At 35.1% G+C, this 23596-nt stretch overlaps 1 long non-coding RNA gene across 1 annotated transcript in view; it reads right to left on the bottom strand.

Moving 5' to 3' along the window:
* The window catches only part of LOC126966210 (uncharacterized), a 64025-nt gene that overhangs the window by 24649 nt on the left and 15780 nt on the right, over window positions 1-23596 (bottom strand). The gene's annotated exons all lie outside the window — the stretch shown is intronic.

The following is a 23596-nucleotide window of genomic DNA, read 5'->3' as shown; positions in this document are numbered from 1 at the left end:
GTTGTTAATGCAGAATGGTATGCTAGCATTTGTTTGCCACAGGTCGTTTCTGAACTCCGTAAAGAGAACTGCAACAGCCGCATCATCCTCCATCACGACAATGCGAGTTCTCACACCGCGCACAGAACAAAAGAGTTTTTAGAGCAAGAAAACATAGAATTATTAGACCATCCGCCGTACAGCCCCGACCTAAGCCCTAATGATTTCTATACTTTTCCTAAAATAAAGAATAAATTGCGTGGTCAGAGATTTTCATCACCTGAAAAAGCTGTGGACGCCTACAAAACGGCAATTTTGGAGACCCCAACTTCCGAAAGGAATGGTTGCTTCAATGATTGGTTCCATCGTATGGAAAAATGTGTCAAATTTCGCGTAAAATACTTCGAAAAGCAATAAATACATTTTTAAATAGTAATGTTGTGTCACTTTTCTTGATTCCCGAAATTTTCAGTGCCGCCCTCGTATATATTTGAGTCAGCGATTGTTGGTTGGGCTTCCGAACAAATACTTAAGTAACAAATTTGAAGAAGTCTATTTATATGAGAGTTTAGTTTCTAGGAATTAGGTAGGTACCTACTCTTGTAAGTCAACATAGTATAACGTAATATAACTCATGAAGTAAATTAACACATTTATACTAGATACACATTCTCGAAAAATATACGTACCTACAAAGATCTTAATTATACCTATTTGACTAAAATTTTAAATTATCTGCCTGAAATAGTAATTTCACAGACTCTACTTATATTTCCGAGTCCATTCTTCTTACTCTAGTACCGTTATAGAATATTAGAAATTTTCATACTTAAAAGTCCATCGTGAGTGTTATATTTTGATTTTCGTCTGATTACTGAGACTATTAAACATTTCACTTTAAAAGTCCAAGCAAACAAAGTCAGATTAAAGAGGAGAATATTTTTTTTTATTTATTATAATTATAGATACACTTTATCACATAATATTACATCATATTTGGTACCTACACTAGGCGTAGCCTGTCCTGTAGGCAACCAATTTACATTCTATGGTTAACAATATGAACCGAAAGGTCAAAAAGTGCACTCTGTATGTGTGTGTGTCTGGGGGTGTGTGTGTGTTTTTTTTTCTGAGGGGATAAATACTATTACATATCGTGGGGTCAGGATGCCAGGGACCCCGTATGTCGGACTCGGTCTGGTGACCTATACCGACTAAAAAACCGCCTTTGTCTTCTGTTCCCCTGAGCGTGTGTGTGTCTGTGTGTGTGTGTGTGTATGAGTGTGAGTCTAATCATGTTACAAAGTATTAACATTATATGAATGCTAAGCTATCACTTTAAGAATAACTTCCATGTCTGCACACGATATCACATCAATATCTGACAAGTAAGTATATCACGTCGCTATATTTGCAAAACGAGATATTCTCGAGACCGGCAACCCTGATGAAAACAAACAGGAATACGCAGCGAGTACTACCCTACTGTAATTGAAAACATACTGTGTCAACTACCGGAAGTTTAAAACGTCCTGTCGTAATTCTGGATCTATGATAGCTATTTATTGTTACCCATTTTGATTAGACCTTAGATTAGATACGATAATAATATATTTGTACACGTATTTGCTTCAGGCGCTTAAGACGAAGTGTAAAGTATAAAAATATTAGTTAGCATTATTAATCTAGCCCTTGCCAATTAATATATAATTGCAGCGACGCATTTTTTATTTAAAATTTGGGAATCGAGAAATATCATGAATGAAAATCAATTTTGATATTACTTCCACGTATTACTGCTTAAAATTATAACATTAGAAATAAGAGATTGCTAGTAGGCTTCATAAGATACATAATAGCTTTAAGGGTAAATGTATACACTTTTATAATAAATTCCCAGCCACTGTTCAGGCATTGTCTATAAATAAATTTTAATGTTTTACAGAAAATTGGCTCTGTAGTAAATCCTATTACTCCACTGCTGAATATCTAAATGATCGGACCGCCTGGGACTAGATTGTGATTATTTTGTAGCGATAGAAATGACTGTACAATATTGTATATTTTTATTGAAAAGAGCGCAAAAAAAGAGTTCTGGGAGAGTTTCTTGCGCCGCTTCTTCTCTCTCAGAGCGCCATTTGTTTCCGAGGCGGTAGTAGTATGTAGTAGTTATTAGAAATGACATCATAAAAATTCTAAAGGAATCAATTTTGAGAAAATAAATGCCTTTTATGCTTTAAAGACGCTCAAGGAGCTTTCCGATACACAAATTATATAGAAAACTTACTAGGTACTAAAGCAGCATTATTTAAAAAATCAAATTCTAATAATGTTTAAACAATCAAAGACTATAAAATTCCATACGATTTCATACCACTAAGCTTGACTACTCAGTGCCGCTCACTCATTCTCTTTGGAACAAAATTGCATTTTTGTTTTGCCATAAGACTCCTCTTAAATACTTGTAATTTATGTTCACCTTCTCTGTAAAATAACCTCGAGTCTTACGAATATCGTTGTGATTATAAGCAATCATAACTGCAGTACATAAATCTTTTCACTACTTAGCGTACGTCTACAAAATTTACTATCCAATTAAAAACCTCATTACAAAACAAAGCCCAATTCTCGCATGTTCTAATTTCAAAGCTATTTTATTCTAAACAACAAATAGCGAACTAAAACATAACGAAATTTGAACTAAAGCCGGCTTTACATAAGAGTTCCGAACTGCATGTACAAAGTGGAATAAATAAGCATTCAAAACTTTATAACGCTTAGGTAATTGTTAAACGTAGCATGCGGGCTTTTTACCACAACATTACGCCAACTTCCAGCAAAAGTTGGGAACATCTGCACTAGCGGATGTGGAAGTTTCTAGACTAGATAGGAACCACAGAGGTATCACGGCATCAGCGTTATCTGCTTTTGAATGCAAATGAGTTGGAAAAGTACGCGGCGAGAAGAAAACTAATGTACGCGGAAATGGCGTCGCTGCATAAAGTTCAACTTAGATATTGTAATTTGTGCTTGGGTTTGATAATGCATTCCTATTTATATTATAATCCTCTATTAGCATTAATAATTAACTTGTGCGTGTATTTTTATGACAATAAGGGACAAGACGAGTAGGACGTTCAGCTGATGGTAATTAATAAGCCCTGTCTATTACATGTAGTGCCACTCAGGATTCTTGAAAAATACTAAAATTCTGAGCGACACTACAATTGCGCTTGTCACCTTGACGCATAAGATGGTAGGTGTCATTTGCCCAGTAATTTTACTAGCAACGGCGCATTTCAGACCCAAACACAATAATGCTTACAAATTACTGCTTTACGGCAGAAAAAAGCGCCGTTGTGGTACTCATTATCTAGGCGGTATACGTAGAATGCGCTTCCATGTGCATAGTTTCTAGGACGATACAACATGGGTAGCTTCAAAAACAGCGCGTACACCTTATTAAAAGACCGTCAACGCTCCTGTGATTCCTCTGGTCTTATCGTCGCGATCACTTTAATTCTACTCCTTTCTTGTTTGACCTCCATTTTGATAAAAAATAATCTCTATACTTATTGAAAAGTGATTGTTAAAGTATCTATAATAGAAATAAAAATAGAAGTAAACAGGCTGTGTGCAGAAATAAGTATTTATTTGATACTACCAGTGGGAGGCTCCATTGCACTTCGCCTATTTCTGCCGTGAAGCAATAAGGTGTAAGCATTATTGTGTTTCCAACATGCGCCGTAGTTAGGGAAATTACTGGGCAAATGAGACTCACCACTTGTAGTGCCAGTCAGAATTTTTGGGTTCTTCAAGATCCTGAGCGGTACTGCATTGTAATGGGCAGAGCGTATCAATCACCATCAGCTGAACGCTCGTCTCGTCCCTTATTATCATAAAAAAATACAAACATTGACTGTTTTTATCTATGCTGTCCTCATACATTTACATATATGGCTATGGGATATGGCATAATATACCAAGCGTTAAATTTCGTGGTAAAATCTAATATATAAAATTCTCGTGTCATGGTGTTCAACTTTGAGCTCCTCCGAAACGACTTGACCGATTCTCATGAAATTTTGAGTGCATATTGGGTAGGTCTGAGAATCGGACAACATCTATTTTTCATCCCCCTAAATGTTAAGGGTGGTCCACACGAATTTTTTTTTTAAATTTTTTAAATTTTTTTTAAAATTTGTTGATTATGAGTCAGCATTAAAAAATACATACAACTTCAAATTTTCACCCATCTATGATCAACAGTTACTTTTGTATCGCGATTTTATAATCGGCAGTACAACGTTTGCTGGGTCAGCTAGTAATTTAAAGTTTTTTTTACAGTTGATACATCACTTTAACTCTGTCAGAGAATGTATATCAACGTATGTACTAATTTGCCAAGTCATATTCTCTGAATAATATTTTCCTCCTTACAGTTGAGTTCGTGAATATCTATCGTCCACCCTCCTTATCTTAATGCGGGTTCGTTAACCCCGGGACCCCTTCGATCTGTCCAAGGGGTTCAAGACTTGCTAATACAGAGAAATTAAGATGACCCTTCACAACCCCTATCCCCTTAGAGAATGATTGGAAGAATTAATGACTTCTATCTGCATATATTCTTTCATGACTAAGCTAAAGTATATACTTTGCTCATATCATACTAGGGAAGCCTATATATATGTTCATAAGCACATTGAGAAATGTTCTAGAAACTGTGACATTTATAATGTTAGTATGAGGAAAAAACATAAACTTGTTATGCCTACTACTCGGTTGGGTTGAGTTAGTAAGTCTTTTGTTGGGCGATGTATATGCTTCTACAATATACTTCTATACCAGAAAATGTACAAAACAAATGTGTTACATAATTTAAAAGAATTGTTAAAAAACGTTTGTGTGGTAAAGGTTACTACAGCTTAAACGATTTTCTTAATGACACCACGGACTGGGAATAAAGCGAACACCATCAGGCTCTTTAATTATAAATGTTTATCGTTCGATATCACATTACAATCCATATTTTTATTTAAAAAAAGACCGCTGAGTTTCTTGCGCCCATTCTTCTCAGGTCTCATCTCTTTTGAATGGGTGGTAGTTTTTGACGTTCAATAAGTAATTTTGAATCCTATTTTGAATAAAAATATTTGAATTTGAATTTTAATAGATTAATAGGTATTATATGCAAGTTTAAAGCATATTTTAATATCTATATAGTTCATCAAACTACTTACTCTAAGGAGCGCTCCGTAAATAATAATTCGGTATTAATTAATCTATCATTATTATAAATTATTGTTTAATTTATTGTTGTTTAACAATTAATATTAGGTAATCATTAGATCATTAAAAATTCCGGTAGGGGCGTTCAGTAAATAACAATTCTCCGGAGTCGTAAGGACTTGAAATTTGGTAGGAATATTCCTTTAGCCAAGTAGAGGTCAGGTAAGATCGGATTTTCGGAAATTTATTTCGGATCGGAAATTCCACCTGCAAGAGTTTTTTTTATTATGAACATAACAAAGTGTGTCGGGTCAGCTACTTATATATATATATATATATAATTAAATTTCATTGTGTTCAATTTTTAAGATGTGACACGGGTATGTAAATAGTGATTTTGACTTTTTAATTAACAAAAAGTTCCGACCAACATAATAAAAAATATTTCAAAGTTTCTTCTTCTAAAGCAAATAAATTTAATTAATCCTGAGAGTGAGTGTTATCACTTGTTTAGTCTATTTATTTTTCGGGTTAATATAATATGCGTTTGATACTCACAAATAATGAGGCTTTCTATTTATAATAGAATTTTCAAAATCGGATTGCCCAGAGATTATCCCCTACAACATCACAAACTACAACTTTTTTTAAATATAGGTATATAACAGCTTCAATACACACGATTATAATATAATAATAGTTCTGCCGTATTTAAGTAAAATAAGTTTTGTACATTTTTATTTATAACTAGCTGACCCGGCAAACGTTGTTTTGCCATAAAAAGTATAATTCACGCGATAGTTTTATAAGTAATAAAATATTGCCTATATTATAGCCTGTACATCATTTTGTTCTATTGTCAATAGTTTTTGCAGCGCACGCAAAAATAGGTTTTCGATTTTACACCTTGTGTTACAAAATAGCAATTTTGTTACGGATCCCTAATTTTGAAAATAAAAACCTAGCCTATAGCCTTCCTCGATAAATGGACTACCCAACACTGAAAGAATCATTCAAATCGGATCAGTAGTACCAGAGATTAGCGCGTTCAAACACACAAACAAACAAACAAACACTGCAGCTTTATAATATTAGTATAGATTGTATTGTATCTTATTATATAATTATATTATATTTTATCTTAGTATTAGTTCTTTTGTTGTTAAAATTCAAAAATTATGTATGTTTTACTTGCATGTGGTCGTTGACTGTAAGTGCAATAACACTTAGACTTAGACTTATTTAGATTTATATTTAATGTAATTGGCTAGTGATTATTGTGTTGGCGATGCTAGTAAATAAATAAATAAATAATCTGTAGATACTGAAATATTAATACATAATCTTAAATCATTTATACGTCTAGATAGACTGTCACAACTATGAAAACGTCGGAAAATTGGGATTGACTGTTAACCTCTATTTTGTGTAATGCACACATACTACGAACAATTCGCGAGATTAAAAGGTAGCTTGTTACGCACAGTATAGTAACAAACCTGGCCTCTTTTCATACGTTGTCTAGCAGCAAGATGCTCTATCTAAAAGTATAAATTATCTAAGACAACTACATCATCATACAAATATAAAATCAAACTAGGTCAACCGGCAAACGTTGTTTTGTCATATAAATTATTTTTAGAGGTAGACAATTTCTTGGACATTGCAACACTACTTTATTTTTCTAAAATAAAAGATTTTTTCTAAAATAAACGTAGCCTAAGCTTACTCCTTATTACATCAGCTACCTGCAAATAAAAGTCCCGTCAAATAAATTCAGCTATTTCAGAGATTAGCCGGAACAAACTGACAGATATTCCGACAAAAATTGTAAAAAAAGTATTTTTGGTGTATGTACCGTATATACGTGTAGTAAAAAATGTTTTTCGATATTACAAACAGACACTCCAATTTTATTTATATGTATAGATAATGTTAGCGTTTGTATGAAACACAAAATTTATATTCCCATTGAGTATGCAGATGGAGAAACAGTTCTCCTGACTGTATTTTATATGGAAATTGGCGCCAACGTCCGGAGGAAACTAGGAAGCAATCTCAACGACGCCTGGGTGTTCACTCCTTTTAGATTTACTTCCCACAGCCTCCATGCAAAACACGTTACTGTTGCGTAGACTGTAAGTCCAGTTTGCTACTATATGTACACATTTTAGGGCGAAATCATGTGGCCAAATGTCTACTATCAAAATAGTAATGTTATGCAAGAATTTCGAGGTTTGTTGATGAGAAATACATAAAAATCTTTTCTGAATTGATTCAGAATTCAAAACAAAAAAGTCCAATAATAATGGGTAATTTCCCCTTATTTCAAAAATCATCAAAAAAAACTGTGGCATACAAAATATGTTGAGGCGTTTGAGCCCCATGGTAGAGATCACTGTACATATGTGCTTATATTTTAACTAAGACTACGAAACTATCTGTGAAAACACATCCTGATTGACTAAAGAAGATTGTTATGCAAAAATAAAATATGAAAAACAATTTTTTTATGAACAATGCGAGACTCGAACCCACGACCTCCAGCGTTCCATGCCGGTGCTCTAACCAACTGAGCCAACCGTTCGAGTAACGTATCGTTATAAAATCTTGTTTGCTTTGTTCAACTCTCAGGTTGTGGCTTCATCTACAGGATCTACTTTACAGTTGATAACCTGCTCAACCCCAATATTTGCATATTAGGAAATTGACTTGAGATGTCGCTCTTGTAAATCTAAACAATGTGTTATGTTTTTAAAGTAATAACCCTCACTTCTAGGATTAATACACAAATAAAATTTGAAAAACAAAATTTTATGAACAAGATGAACAAGAAGAACAAGAACAACAATGAGGTAATAAGATTGTAATACTCAAGATTTATAGCAACCGTGTCTATTATTTAAGTGAAACAAGTGTGAATTGCGTATTTGACATGGGTAAACCTAGTTAACTGCGACCTGCCAGAAAGCGATGGAAAGGAGTATGTTGAAATTCAGAAAAATTCAAAAGATTAGAAGTGACAGCATTGGGAAAAGGACAATTTTGATATATGCTCTTGAGTACGCTTTAACACAAAAGTGGCGCTGGGCAGGTCATGTGGCGAGATTCAAGGACAAAAGATGGACAGTAGAAACGACAATTTGGGAAGGACCATCTGGCAAAAGGAAAAGAGGCCGCCCAAGAAACAGATGGGTAGATGACATAATAAAAATAGCAAGAAAAGAATGGAGAGGAAAAGCACAGAGGAGGGATACATGGAGTAACATGGAGGAGGCCTATACCCGCAGTGGGGTTCCAATAACATAACTTTTATTTATTATACGTGTAGTGCTGAGATTATTTTATTATAATGTATTTGAACGTTGTTGGAATTAATTAAAGGCTTATTATTATTATTAAACCTAGTTAATAAGCGTAATAGACATAATATGTTGAACAAAATATGAACTCACTGTTTGAAAAAAGATTATAATATCCGGACGACTGAGCATTGCTCGGATTTTTAAGAATGTACAAAACTTGAACAAAAAAAAACTAATAGGACTTCTGGATTCGAACCGGTGTCTTCTGCTTTCCGGATCACCCAATGTCCCATCTGAGCTATAATAGTCTTGTATATAGTGGCGAAATTTACCTTTGTATTCTAATGTTATTGTAGCTGTTTCTCATTCAAACATGGATAAAACCATTTTTTTTAAATTGAAACCTAGCTAGATCGATTTATCACCCCCGAAATCCCCTGCATACTTAATTTTATGAAAATCGTTCGAGCCGTTTCAGAGATTCAGATTATATATATATATATATATATACAAGAATTGCTCGTTTAAAGATATAAGATTAAGTTATATATTAGTGTAACTATTACTATATTAATAAAAAAATAGTTATTTTTTTATTTATTTAAAACAAAACCGCATTTATCACGAGGAGTGTTTTGAAGAGCTGTTTGACCTGATTCCTGCCGCCGAATTCCACCTTCGCACGATACGCCACAAATAAGGACTGATATACCAACTGCATGTGTGGCGTTAGTCACAGTGCGCTTTTCAAGGACCATACAAGATAGGTACCTTGAATAAAAGCGCGTACACTTTTCTAAAAGGCTGAAAGGCTTAAAAATGATCCTGATGATGTGACACTTTTGGTGTTTTCAAGAGAATGTGGTGATGATCACTTAACATCAGGTGACTCTTCTATTGAAGTAGGCGTTACTTTGCGGAAATCCATAATTACACAAATCTTCTTTATACGTTTTAGACGTGCTGTCTCGTCAACAGACAACACGTCCTGAGGGTGCCTCGTGTAGAGACGAAACACGTGTCGAATTGTTTAAAAACAAATATTGGCGGAATTAACACTATCACATCATTTGTATAATCAGGTGACTCGTTCATTGGTCCCTCTAACATACAAAAAATAATGCATAATAATTAGGTTTAAATAACTTTATTCTCATTAAGACCTATTGTCACTTACATGAGAACTTAATATTTTAACAATTAAACTAGGTACTTAACAACAATGATTTTGGTTGGTACTGAATGCAATACAATGTTAGGCAAACAGATAAGACATAAAGAAACTACATATGTTATTGAAACATTTCATAATTATTGAGTATGTGCCTTTGAAGGCTTGCTTTAAAAGAAGTCAATGTTTTGGCATTTCTTATTTCTGAGGGCAGGTTGTTATATATCTGAACTCCCTCAAAGGTTATTGTCTGTTTTCCATAATTACTTTTCACCATTATATTTACAATATTTATAGAAGTTTAAACTATAACCACGAGTGTACCAAGAATACTGGCAGCATTTTCGCGTTGGATAGCTGGGCTGATCCGTAGCCCGAAAAGTATTAGCACCTTTCCACATCCATCTACTTCCAGTTATTGCTATCTCTTTCTTTGTAAGGTTTCATCCCTTTTGGCTCAACCGTTTCTTTGTAACGCAACACTCTGTGATTCCTCTGTTGTTGCAAAAGTTACGGTGATCCCTAACCATCAGGTGATCCGTTCGATACTTATGCCTACTATTAATTAAAAAAATGTAACCCCTTTAAACCTTTACCGATCTCATTAAACTTTTATCAAGCCGAGCTCTGTAACCCAGTTACCTACTGCATCATTAGCTATAGACATCACTTCCACTTCTGTCCCTATGTATACTTAGATCTTTAAAACTACGCGACTGATTTTGATGCGGTTTTTAAATAGAAAGAGTGATTCAAAAGGAAGATTCATATGTATAATATATGCCTAATATACTAGAGTAAGACTGATAACTTTAAAGGTTTGTAATATGATGTCGTCAATAAACACATTTTTTGCGCTTACATTGCAAACGTTGGCTGAACACTAGATAGATAAAAATAATTTACTAAAATATTGTAACATCTTAAGAAGGGTCTCCAAAAAAATCTCTTTGGTGTACCACACCTATAACCTATTTTATCCTTTACATTTTACGAGAACTATCGCCTTATTTACGAAGCGATTTTAAGCAATACATCGTTAATTCTTATCCAGTTAAATACCTTAAATACATTGTTTATTTGTTATAGATCATTATGGTCTTTTATCGCTCTGAAATTACATTTTTTTTATGATAATAAGGGACACGACGAGCGGGACGTTGAGCTGATGGTACACCCTACCCATTACAATGCAATTCCGCTCAGGATTCTTGAAAAACCCAAAAAATTCTGAACGGAACAATTGCGCTCGTCACCTTGAGACATAAGATGTTAAGTGTCATTTGCCTAGTAATTTCACTAGCTGCGGCGCCCTTCAGACCGAAACACATTAACACATTACTGCTTTACGGCAAAAACAGGCGCCGTTGCGGTATCCATAATTTAGCCGGCTTCCTGTGCAAAGTAAATTGGTAAATTTACTTAATTTATACTATTTACTTTTGACAGAACGAAGTCTGTCCGGGCAGTAACATATAAGTTGCAAAGTAAACGATAATTAAATTGAATGGCGGCTGACCCTCCAGCCCGGCAGTTGTTATTCGTCGGAGAAACAAAGGTTCCCCACTATCGGACTGTTTGCATTGCAACTAAAATTAGTTTTGCCCAACCCTTCGTGAAATGAAATTACCATCCCCAGACGTAGCGTATACCTACTTACAATTCTATTGCTTGTTTGTTTTCTTCATCAAATTTTATACTTAAACGGCCTTACAAATAAACTTGGTACAAAGTTATAACAAAGAATAAACCAGGAATATGCTAAATGTTATATCGCTGACAACACTGCCATTACAATGATAATTCTAAAGTTTTCTGAAAGTTAAGCAGTCTTGCAAATAAACGCGGGCAACCTTAGATAATTAATATGTCTAGATAGAAAATCTTGCTATTAAACAACCGATAAAAACAGGCCAGGAATATTAGTTTGAAGGGCGTCTATAATTTATTCAAAAAAAACAAATCTTACTGGCAGCATTTCGGCGTTGGATAGCTAGGCTGATCCGTTGACCGAGATAGCTGCTAGCGCTTGGCTTTCCAGTAGCCTTATTGAGGCACGAAGATAGTATTTGTGCGTCTAAAGTTAATTTTTTTCAACGTTTTCACAGCTGTCATAGTCTATCTAACCTTTCGATAAGTGCTGCAAATCGAAGGTGCCGTACGGCACACTACGCCCTTACCAAGTTCTGACCCTTAAATGGCTTATAAGATGGTTTATTTTACATAGTTTTATAGCTTGTTTCAATAGCTTTCAGATACATTCATACACTCAAATCATCCTAATTATAAACAATCTTTTAATACACGTAAAATAATACGCATTTACAGAGGGGCACTTGGCGATTTCGGAAGGCTAGACGTATAAATGATCTAAGCGGGAAACGTTATACGTCCGAATAAACCAATCATAAGCAAAATGTCAATTTGTAAAGATTTTGCATATTCTTGGTTTATTCACAGGTATAGCTTTAAACCAAGTTTGTCAGTTAGTTCAATACTGTGTTATTAATAAACACGTATAAGTTGTTCCAAATGTAAAACTTTTTGTCTTTATCTTACTTTCGTCACTACAGAATTACATGACAAGAAGAGGTAATTTTAAACTTAGAGCATATTTACGTCACGTTTATTAATAAGAAAGCCTAAGTTTAATAATAACTGTCAGTTATTGCATCAATTTAATTATGTCTCAGATTAAACTTGATTAATTTTAATTTAATTCTAGTTCTATACTAAATTGAAAATAATTTTGTCATCTCGAATAATTTTCTCGTGGCTTTTAAGTTATGAGAATCTCTATTCTAATTTTACATCAACAAACTATCACTGTATTATCATTTATCCTGTTCTAGTAGGTACTATTAAATTGCGACATTTCCGCTTGCCTCTTGGATGAAGTATAAATCTAGATGTGACTTGTAAATTAGCACACCTACCGCGAAACTAATACTTAAGACATGATGCTTCGGCACCTATGTCGACACCTTTGGTCCAATGGTTAGTGACCCCTGCATAAATAATTCCGAGTTCGAATCCCAAACAATCATCATATCTAGCACCAATAGTAGAGGCTTTGGCTAATTTGGGACTTTAAAATTTATGTGAATCATAGAACAGGTAAAGGACATACTGTTCTGTGGTGTGAATGTGTCAACTATTAAAAAAAATGCTTACAAGGAGACATCATCATAAAGCACTGAAACGACTGATGAAATTAAGTACAGATATAGACTAGAACATGTTAAAGGAGGAGGCTTGGAGGGGTTGCAAGAGGGGGCGGAAGTTTGTATGAAAGTACGTAATTATCAAAGGTGACACTTTAAATCTTTGTATTTAGGTACTCGAAAGAAATAATAATAATAAAAGAAATAAATAAATATTTGTTCTAGCTTTTTTGAAATAGGGGATGAAAGTTTTTATAAAAGTCCAAACAAAGTCACGCTTTCACGCCTAGCTAGGAATTCGATTTTGACTATATTTGGTACAAAAATAAAACGTTTGAAAGTGTCAGGAATACTTTAAGAAAAAAATATTGTTTTCCCATATGAAACTGGATGGAAAAACAAAATAATAAAGTAGTGAATAAAAGTTTATTAAAATAGGGAACCTATAGTTAACCGCAGCAGTTTGTATGTGTATTATTGGCAAAGTATTTAAAATAACAAAAAAAAAGCTGTTCAAAGCAACTATTCCACTCAGGCGAAGTCGCGGATATAAGCTAGTATAGTTATGTAATAGTACGAGTATGTATAAGACGCTCAGGTTATTCTTTAGAATTCAATTCTGTGTTCCAATGCTATTGTTTCAATCTCTTAGGTATGGTTCCGCCCGCAGACGTAGACAATGACTACGTAAGTATTGAAATTAAACACAATGTCTATTGTTCCAATGAAATCTAAGATGGCCGCCGAATATATTTTTTTAAATTATATAATGTGCTTATGTTGGCTGACATTATAACTCATATACCTACCGAATTAATAATAGACGAAAAAGCTCAATTCGTTCGGCCTCATTTATATATGCCTACTAGCTGACCCGACAGACGTTGTTCTGTAGATAATTAAAAAAAAACTGTTTTATAGGAATATGCCAATAATATTTCAAAACATAAATAATTATATTTTCGTAAAAAATGCTCCCTGTTGTTATACTGAAATTGTTTCACAGTGGAACTGTCAAACCGTGCGTCACTAAATTCTCTTATAAAAAATATGTCCATACAAAACAAATATTGAAAATAAAAATAATTATGGGTCCCAAATCGAAACAAAAACTATCCTATCTCTCAAGTTGGCCTAAACTGCACTCCATGAAGGAATCCCCATAAAAACCGGTCATTAGTTTAGGAGTCCATCGAGGACAAACAACGTGTGACGTAATTTATATATATTAAGAAGATATAGATAGACTATGACAGCTGTGAAAACGTCGAAAAAATAAGATTGACAGTTAACCTCTATTATGAGCAATGCACGCTCTAACACAAACTGACACACAAATCGCGTGTGTAAGACGTAGCGTGTCACGCACACTAAAGTAATATACCTGGCCTGTTTTCATCGGCTGTCTAGCGGCAAAAGGCTCTATCTAGACATATAAAATATCTAACCTCTTTTGTTTTTCAAGTGATTTTGACCATTGTTTTTGCATTGGTGTCAGCATATCTTAAAGCCGCGGTGGAGCAATTTTTATCTAAGGTAGCAGTTATTTTATAATTGCACTATACAAATGTAAATTATTTACAAATGTACATTATTTCAATATTTTTTATTTGTATATAATCAGTAATGGATGATATTAGGTTACTACTAGGACTGGCTGTTTTAATGTTAGCAGTAAGCTAACTGTTTCAGAATCTTTTAGAGGCTTCAAATTCTGGGTGTAGATAAAGTCTTGTATGCAACTGTTGATAATTAGGTATTAAAACATTAATGTGATACTATTATCCATCTATTATCCAACAAAACCAAATTCGTGTTTTAATACCCCTTATTACATAACGGTTGCATAAATAGCTAGTTGTTTGTTATAATCTATGACGTAAGAAACATAATTGAAAAAATTGTTCTTTTCTTTTAAAGTGTTTTTGTGTTTAAAAATAAAGCTACTAACAGACAGAAATAAGCTTTATAAAGTTAAATGTTTATTATTGTATACTAATCTGTAATTATATGTAAAGTAAATGAAAAAAAATTGTATATTTATACATAGTCAAAGATTTAATATTAACTATACCTACAGGAACGGAACCAAGCAAAACGCTGCCTTGGCGTAGGCTTAATTCATAATAAGCGCTATTATTTTATTTATTGTCCAAATAGCACGGCAGTGCCACTAACAAAAAAGGAATATTAAAGAATAATTGAATTAATCATACAATTTCAATGCTCTGTGCGTACCTTAGTATTTCAGAAACTAGGGAAGTCCCACCCATCATTGAATGGATCCCATTTGAGCATTCTTGTCCAAGGGCGCTTTGTATGATGCCAAAGAACGCGGTATATCGGTTCTATGGCTATATATAAATGATCAACGGTGCGAGAAAACGGGACCACGAAAAGTTTATTTTTTCGTGGGTAAAGATTATTTCATTTAGTGACACGTATACGACACAATTGCTCATGAAGATCTAGAGCATCAAAGTCTCCTCGTAAAACTCGGCACATTATAAAAGTACCATTTAACCATAAAATAATAGAAACGTAATAGAATGACCAAATAGTTTTCATTTGACATAAGTAAGTCACTGCTTGGTGCCCATGCCCAGAGCAAAACTTTTCCAATTAACGAGTCCGTCAAGTGATCCCCCCCCCCCCCCCCCAGCCCTCCCCCCTTGCCCGACTCTGTCCTAACTCCCCTACACTCGTACCACAAAGAAGTTTTAATTGCTTGCCTTCGTTTTCGCAATCAACGCGAATGAGCACTATTTAGATTAGTTACTCATTACAATGTGGCCTGTTAGTTGTAGAATTCAAATAGTAACTAACTAGGATTTTAGCTTGATATTACCATTAAAAAGATCAAATGAGGAACAAATAGAGGTTAAAGTAATGCTACATTCCAAAACTCTAGAAGTTGTGGATTCGACTGTTTTTTTTATGGAAAAGGATGACACCGTACGTAGTGTTAAGTGATCACCGTCACCTACATTCTCTTGCAACACCAGAGGAATCGCAGGAGCGTTGCTGGCATTTAAAGAAGGTGTATGCGCTTTTTTTTTAAGGTACCTACCCATGTCGTATCGTACCGGAAACATCGCATAAGGAAGCTCATTCCACAGCTTTATTGTACGTGGAAGAAAGTACCTTGAAAACCTCACTGTGTCGTGCGAAGGTGGAATTTGTCTTGGCGTAATCTTACAATGAGGCCCACATATCTGTAACTTAGTTCGTTGAGTTCTGCTGTTATTGCCATACAAAAGCACAGACAGTTGACTGATATAAATTACAGGTCGTTTACGGCCGTTCCCAATATCTCCGCTTGTAGCCCACTTGAGATAAAAATCGTAGCTATCGTTGACTTTTCTGTCCCAATATATAACTTATCTTATCCGTACACGCTGTCTGTCAATGGGAGGACGTATAGCTTACCAGTGATAGAAGTTTGTATAGAAAGTGCGATTCACGCGTTCCAATATAAGGCGATAAGAATGGCTTATTATTGTATTGGGACAGCTTCAGATTATTGACGGCTAATTACTGACAGTAGAAGGTAATAATTTATCTCTATCTGTAGATAGTATATTGGGAACGGCCGTTAGTCTATTTTACGTACCTACTCCCATAGCATGACGTCATGTTGTTGATGTTCATAGTATTTCTGTGCTCCAAATGAAGGGCATTAGAGTAATTTATAATTTGCGCCCAAAAGACTCGCTTCGGGAAAAAATTTAGTTAGTAAGAATCCTAACCCTTCCCAGAAAATACATATTAAATAATAAATAATAATAATAATACGTGGGTAACACTGAAAATGTTTAGAACTGGCCAGATAGAAACATTGCTAATGAAAACTTTTTTGAATTTCAATTTAAGAACTCTTTGGTAACCTTATGTAGTATATTGCATTCATTTGTCATTTGTTTTTGTGAATTGGCGGCAAATCTAAAACTCTTGTTACATGTGAAAATGAACCTAACGCGAGAAAATTTTCGGTCAATGATTTATTATGAATTTCGCTTAGTGGGCTTACTCCACAACAAAGCTATGATAGGCTGCGATTAGCATTTCTTAATTAAGCCCCATCTCGTGCCACTATTTACAATTAGTTTAAGCGTGGACGTAGCAATCTCAATGATGATCCGCGTGAGGGAATTCCTTTAACAGCGACTATTGAAGATAACATCAGTGCTGTGCGACGCATACTAGAGGAAGATAAGAGAGTGACCTATCAGCAGATACGGGCATTGGTATGAGTCAAGTTCAAATAATATTACACGAACATTTAGGCGTCAGGAAGCTTTGTACCTGATGGATTCCCCATACTTTAACCGACGACCAGAAACACCTTCGCATGGACTGGTGTCGCCAAATGTTAGATAAGTTCAACGGTGGTGACTGAAATGCTGTATTTGACATCGTCACAGGTGATGAAAGCTGGATATATTGCTACGAACCCGGAACCAACAGACAATCAGCTCAGTGGGTGTTTCCTTTCGAGGATCGGCCAACTAAGGTAAAGAAAGTAAGAAGTCAAGGAAAAAAGATGATTGCCTCATTCTTTGGTCGGAAAGGTCATTTCGCGACAGTTGTGCTAGAAGGACAGTCACTGCAGACTGGTATGTCAATCGCTGTTTGCCTGTTGTCTTGGATAAAATTCGTCAGCAGCGCCCTCGAAGCAGGATCCTCCTTCACCACGACAATGCTTCAGCGCACTCCGCAAAATGGACTGTTGAATATTTGACTATGGCAGGTGTCGAGCTAATGAGTCATCCGCCATATAGTCCTGACCTGGTGCCCTGCGACTTTTATTTATTCCCAAGAACTAAAGATGCGGTGAAAGCGTACGAAAATGCCATAGAAGAGACTCCTGAGGAAGAATGGGCCAACGCTTTTCTCAGTGGTTCCATCACATGTGACGATGTGTAGAGAGGAACGGAGATTACTTCGAAAAACAATAAAAGTAAAGCAACGTTCTACATTAAGCCGTTTTTCAATGTTACCTAGGTATCGCGGCGGGCCTAATTAGTTATTAGTCAGTTAGGGCAGTGCAGCCGGTATTAACACGATATTTATTCTGCAGAGTAAAGCCTTTCCAGCTACTTATCACCTAGGTCCTAAAGAATCATTGAGAGAAAATTTCATTACATTAACGTCTTAGCTGTTGCCTCTCAATATGTTATTGTTTTCAATATACAAATTTTTTTCTTTCTTTCTTTTCTTTGATACAGATATTTGTAGATATTATTGTAATGTTAAAATACGAAATTGAAAGAAAATTGTAACAGGCCTATTGAGACTTGAACAACACAAAGTAAATAGCTCAGTATATGTACACATAACACCACATTAGCGTCCCGAGACCTTTGTTGAAACTTATTTTAAGTGTGTTATTTCGAGTTAGATATTCATTTGAATGTTTACAACAGGGTGAAATTACTACGGTTGGGTATACATTCTGTTTGCAAAGGTTCTCATAAGTACTTGTTAAACGACAAACTGTTTCATTATTAGGTAAGCTATATATTATATTTTGGTCGAGTTTGTCTGTCTTGTTCAATGAATTCATATTCAAATATTGTTATTCAAAATAGGATATGATATCACTTACCACTTCTTTACCACTTACTCCTTTACCAGTGGGAGGCTCCTTTGCTCAGGAAGCCGGCTAGATAATGGGTACTACAACGGCGCCTATTTCTGCCGTGAAGCAGTAATGTATAAACATTAGCATGGTTCGGTATGAAGTGCGCCGTAGCTAGTGAAAGTACTGGGCAAATGAGACTTAATATCTTATGTCTCAAGGTGACGAGCGCAAATGTAGTGCCGCCCAGAAAGTTTTTCCGTTGACAAACATAACGCATGGACTAGCCATCGCCTCCCTCGACCATATTCCAGGAGTTAATATATATGTATAATATTCGGAAAATACTTAAAATTTCCCAGACGTTGCCCGATATATTTAATTCATGTTCAAAACCAAAGTATTACGAAATTCCAAAAAATTGTAAAAAAAACGTAGGTGTGGTAAAGGTTACTATAACATAAATGGCTTTCTTAATAAAACCACACCAAAAAAGAAGAGTTTGTTGCGCCCGTTCTTTTCAGGTCTGAGGCATACTTAGATAGTTGGCGTAGTTAGTTTTGACTTTTAATTAGTGATATTATTTTTTATGATAATAAGGGACGAGACGAGCAGGACGTTCAGCTCATGGTAATTGATACGCCCTGCCCATTACAATGCAGTGCCGCTTAGAATTTTCGAAAAACCCAAAAATTCGGAGCGGCACTACAATTGCACTCGTCACCTTGAGACAAGATGTTAAGTCTCATTTGCCCAGTAATTTCACTAGCTACGGCGCCCTTCCGACCGAAACACAGTAATGCTTACTCATTACTGCTTCACAGCAGAAATAGACGCCGTTGTGGTACCAATAATCTAGCCGGCATCCTGTACAAAAGAGCCTCCCACTGGTGAAATGTTTAATAAATTTAAAGATTTACTCAAAAATAAATTGAAAAGTAATGGGGAATGTAAATTATGAATTCTAAATACAACAAACTAACATTACGTACAGTTATAACAAACTAAATACGTGGAACATGGCTTCAACAAAACGCAACTCATCGAAAATTCACTCACGAGAGTTTCAAACAAACTCACCCTCATTAAACTAAGGCCCAAACTAGCAAATTAATTATAAAATACGTCAAAACAAGGCACAAAGTTCGAGCGACCCATCTGAGATGGACAAAGCTTGCCCTTATTTTGGGGCAACCCGACAACCCTCCATCGATCTTAAGGGTGACTTGGGCCCTGAAGGGAGAAGAAATTCACGAGGGTGGCGGCAGCGTTAAAGATTAGGAAGGGTTAGTTGTGATGGCGGTAATTACCAACGATCTATATCTGCGCATGTGATCATGCTATGTACATAGATGGATTTTATTCTGCTTGGATTTTATCATCGAAGTTATTTTTTTATTATGTAAAAGGTTCCGTAAAGTTGTTAAATCTTTTAAAGAAGATTGCGTTATATTTTAAAGTAAACTCCCAAATGAAATTAAAATATTACCAATTCAAAAATTTAAATGTATAGTAAAAAATTAACATCTAAGGCCTATTATAATGTGAAAGATTATTTGAGTGATAAATTTTAAAAGATTATTGTTTTATTAATTTGAAAGCTATTGTAACTTTTGTACTTCATCCTGACTTACACTAAATAACTTATAAACTTTTACAGTCAATAAAGATTTATTGCATTTGAATTTAAATTTATTCTGAACACTTAATTTTCTATCTATAAGCTTAGGGACTGTTTGACCCAGTTAGGGTTAACATGAAAATTATCTCATGTTGTTTGTTTGTATTTTTCAGCTTCAGTTAGTGCATTGCCAACGCTACTGTTTGAAGGGGACAAAAACATGATCCAAAAAATGTGATAAATAGGCGAAGCATCGCTGCTTAAGTCTGAGGCTATTACAAAATCTTTAATGTTTTGAATTTCAGATCAAGTCGTTCCCAGAGCACTGGGTCCCCGACAATTTGAGCAGCTCTGCGTTGCACGCGGTCAAATGGTCCGAGCTGATAATGGGGTGCGCCAGACTAGAGATGACAGCACTAGGCCATATGTGGCCGAACCTACGCTTACACATACCATCATGTGAAGACTTTCTGGTCTCATCACTATTTCTAATAAGAAAGATCATTTTATACAGTGTTCTTCTATACTTATTAATTCGTACAGTAATCAATAGTGCATTTCAATTTACACACTTCACTCGCTCAGTGACAATAGTGATTAAGTAAATAACAAAAATCAATGCTTATATAATATAATTAACTTAAATAAAAATTTAATATTATATAATAATGTCCCTAGAAACAAACAAGCTAGTACGAAAATTGCAAAACCAGTCACGAATTTCGTATGAAAATTGTCCAATATACAGGCGTCATCTTAGTGTGGGTGGGTCAGGGGTGCGAGGGGTTCACGAGGGGCTTGTGGTGAGGGGTCGACACTTCTTATGTGAGACATTCAGGGCTGTCACTTACACAACACCAACATATATACCTACACTTCAATTATATTCCAATTTAATGAATTATCTAGCGATTTAAAAAATTCATTCACTGCTAAAAAATTAGTATATTAGATACTAACATCGCAAGTATTTTATAATAGAATAATTGCCAATTAGTTTTTCGGGCTTGTGTGGTAGAAACTATTGATATGGTATGGTCACCCCAATCCCAGGATGTGGTAACCCATATCCTGGGATTGGGGCGTTTATCTACAAGGAAATTAAATGAAATCCTGCAGAGTTTTTGAGCCCGTTTTTTAATGATGTGTTTCATCATCATCAGCCGGAAGACGTCCACTGCTGGACAAAGGCCTCCCCGAAAGATTTCCACGATTGGTCCTGCGCTTCAGTTTTGCAATCATTTGCGCTATGTCGGTGACTTTGATTCTCCTACGGATCTCCTATTTCTGATATGACCTCCCAGGGAAACTTCGAGCATAGCCCACTCCATTGCCCTCTGAAGTCTGAGCGACCATGAACTTTCTCATCAGGCTCATAGTTAACGACTACGTCTGCGTACGTCATCAATGGCAACACACACTGGTTGAAAACCTTCGTCTTCAGACACTGTGGAACTTCCCGAACGCTGCCTATCCGAGTTCGGCGAGTGACCTCTTTCACGAAATTGGACCTACCTAACTGGATTGTTTGTGGAATATGGTGTAGATGTCCTTAATGTTATATGAATACCAAAAATATAATAAATAATTATTTAAGCAACTCTGTTTCGTCTAATGCTTTAAATTTTTGTTCATGAGCATTCGGTATGAGCCGATATTGTAAATGGGATAAAAAATATTCGCTACAAAATCAAACACAAGTACCTATAGAAGGAATAAAAATATCGTTGCACCACTACTACAGTGGTCTAAAAATGCTATTGAATATGCATTATAATAATACAGATTATATATATACTAGCTGACCCGACAGACGTTGTTTTTTCATAATAAAAAAAAAACTTTTGCGGATGGAATTTTGGAAAATCCGTTCTTAGCTGACCTCTACTCGGTGAAAAGAATATTCCTACCAAATTTAAAGTCTTTAGCTCTAATGGTTCCAGAGATATCGTGATGAGTGACTAGATACGTGGAAACCTCTTATATATATATATATATATAGATTAAGAAAAAAAGAAAGTAAGAAAACCGTGGTAAGGGCGTGAAATTTATTACAGCGATAGACAAGAGCTTGGAAAAGGACATAGGCTACATTTTGTCTCGAATAAAAGGCTTGGCGGGGTTGAAGAATGGAAAACCACCATCGAAAATTTAATTAAGGCACTTGATAAGAAATAAATAAATATTTGTTCTAGCGTTTTTAAAATTTAGACCTGTGTGGGGTGAAAAACGGGGTTGAAAGTTCTATACTTGGTAGCTAATAGAAAAAGTTTGTTATGTATTATTTGCAGAGTGAGTATATTAAAAAATAATAAATGCTGCCCAAAGTAAATTAAAGTGCACAAAGTCGCGGGTAAAAACTAGTAATAAATAAAGTCTTCGTCTTATTACTTCATCCGGCTATCATTTCTGACCACCGATGACAACCCTACTGCCATCCAGCGTAAACAAAATGTCTCCCCATTCGGACAAGAAATTACATACTTTAATCTTATCGTCATAATAAAATAGAATATTAAATCGAGCTGTCGCCGATCCGACCGTACTAAACGTCCTCTCCCGAATCCCGAATTCTGGATCGGGATAAACACATTCCATTCCAACACCAACTTTAATCAAATGTTACCAACGTGTTTTATTGTTACATATATTCCTAATTACTTTAAAATTTTTTTTTGTATTGAAGTGAAACTTCTTTAGAATCGTTGTGATTTCAAACCGGATGCAACGGAAAAAACGACAGGTAAGAGACACAAATACAAAAATGTGTAGGATGAAGCCGGTAAAGAATGAGACAGAAATATATATACTATTTTATTTTTATGTATGACGCGAGTAGGTATACCTTAATATATTCTTTTATCATACGTACGACTTATAACTGCATAGACACCAGGAGAACATAAATATGGTGGCGGTGTTAGTAATGTCTTTCATAGCGGTTGAAGTCATGTGTCATCCTAGCAACATGTACCAGGACTTCATATTCACTTCTGACATGTGTACTTTGTACACACGCAATTTTTTTTATTTATTACACTTTTTTGACACTACATTAACAAAATATAACTTAAATACTAACATACATAATAATAGCATATGGTGCAAATGGCGGCCTTGTCACTATACAGGATGTCCCAAAGTTATGGGACATGTAGGGAAAATACCTTAAATATCGAAGATCTGAATATCGATCTATTTTACTGAAAGAAGACTTTATGTCATTTTTAAAAGTTAATAATTCTGCATTCAAAGATTTTCTAAAAAATACTTGCCTTGTCTGGGAATCGAATCGACTTAAATATAAAAAAAAATTACCCCTACATTTATGATGCCAATCGAAAGAATGGCCAAAAACTAATAACTCTTCTTAAGTAACATAGTATTTTAAAAGAAAGGAACAACCTAAAATGAATGTTTTCCTACTTGGATTGGTACGAATGGACCGATTAGATGGCCGGCCAGATCCCCGGAATTTACACCATTAGATTTCTTCTTTTGGGGATATGTGAAAGACATGCTTTACAAAAAGCGATACGAGAACGT

Source organism: Leptidea sinapis, chromosome 9 (genome assembly GCF_905404315.1).
Source record: "Leptidea sinapis chromosome 9, ilLepSina1.1, whole genome shotgun sequence".
Classification (NCBI taxonomy): Eukaryota; Metazoa; Arthropoda; class Insecta; order Lepidoptera; family Pieridae; genus Leptidea; species Leptidea sinapis.
This window is presented reverse-complemented; position numbering and strand designations above follow the sequence as displayed.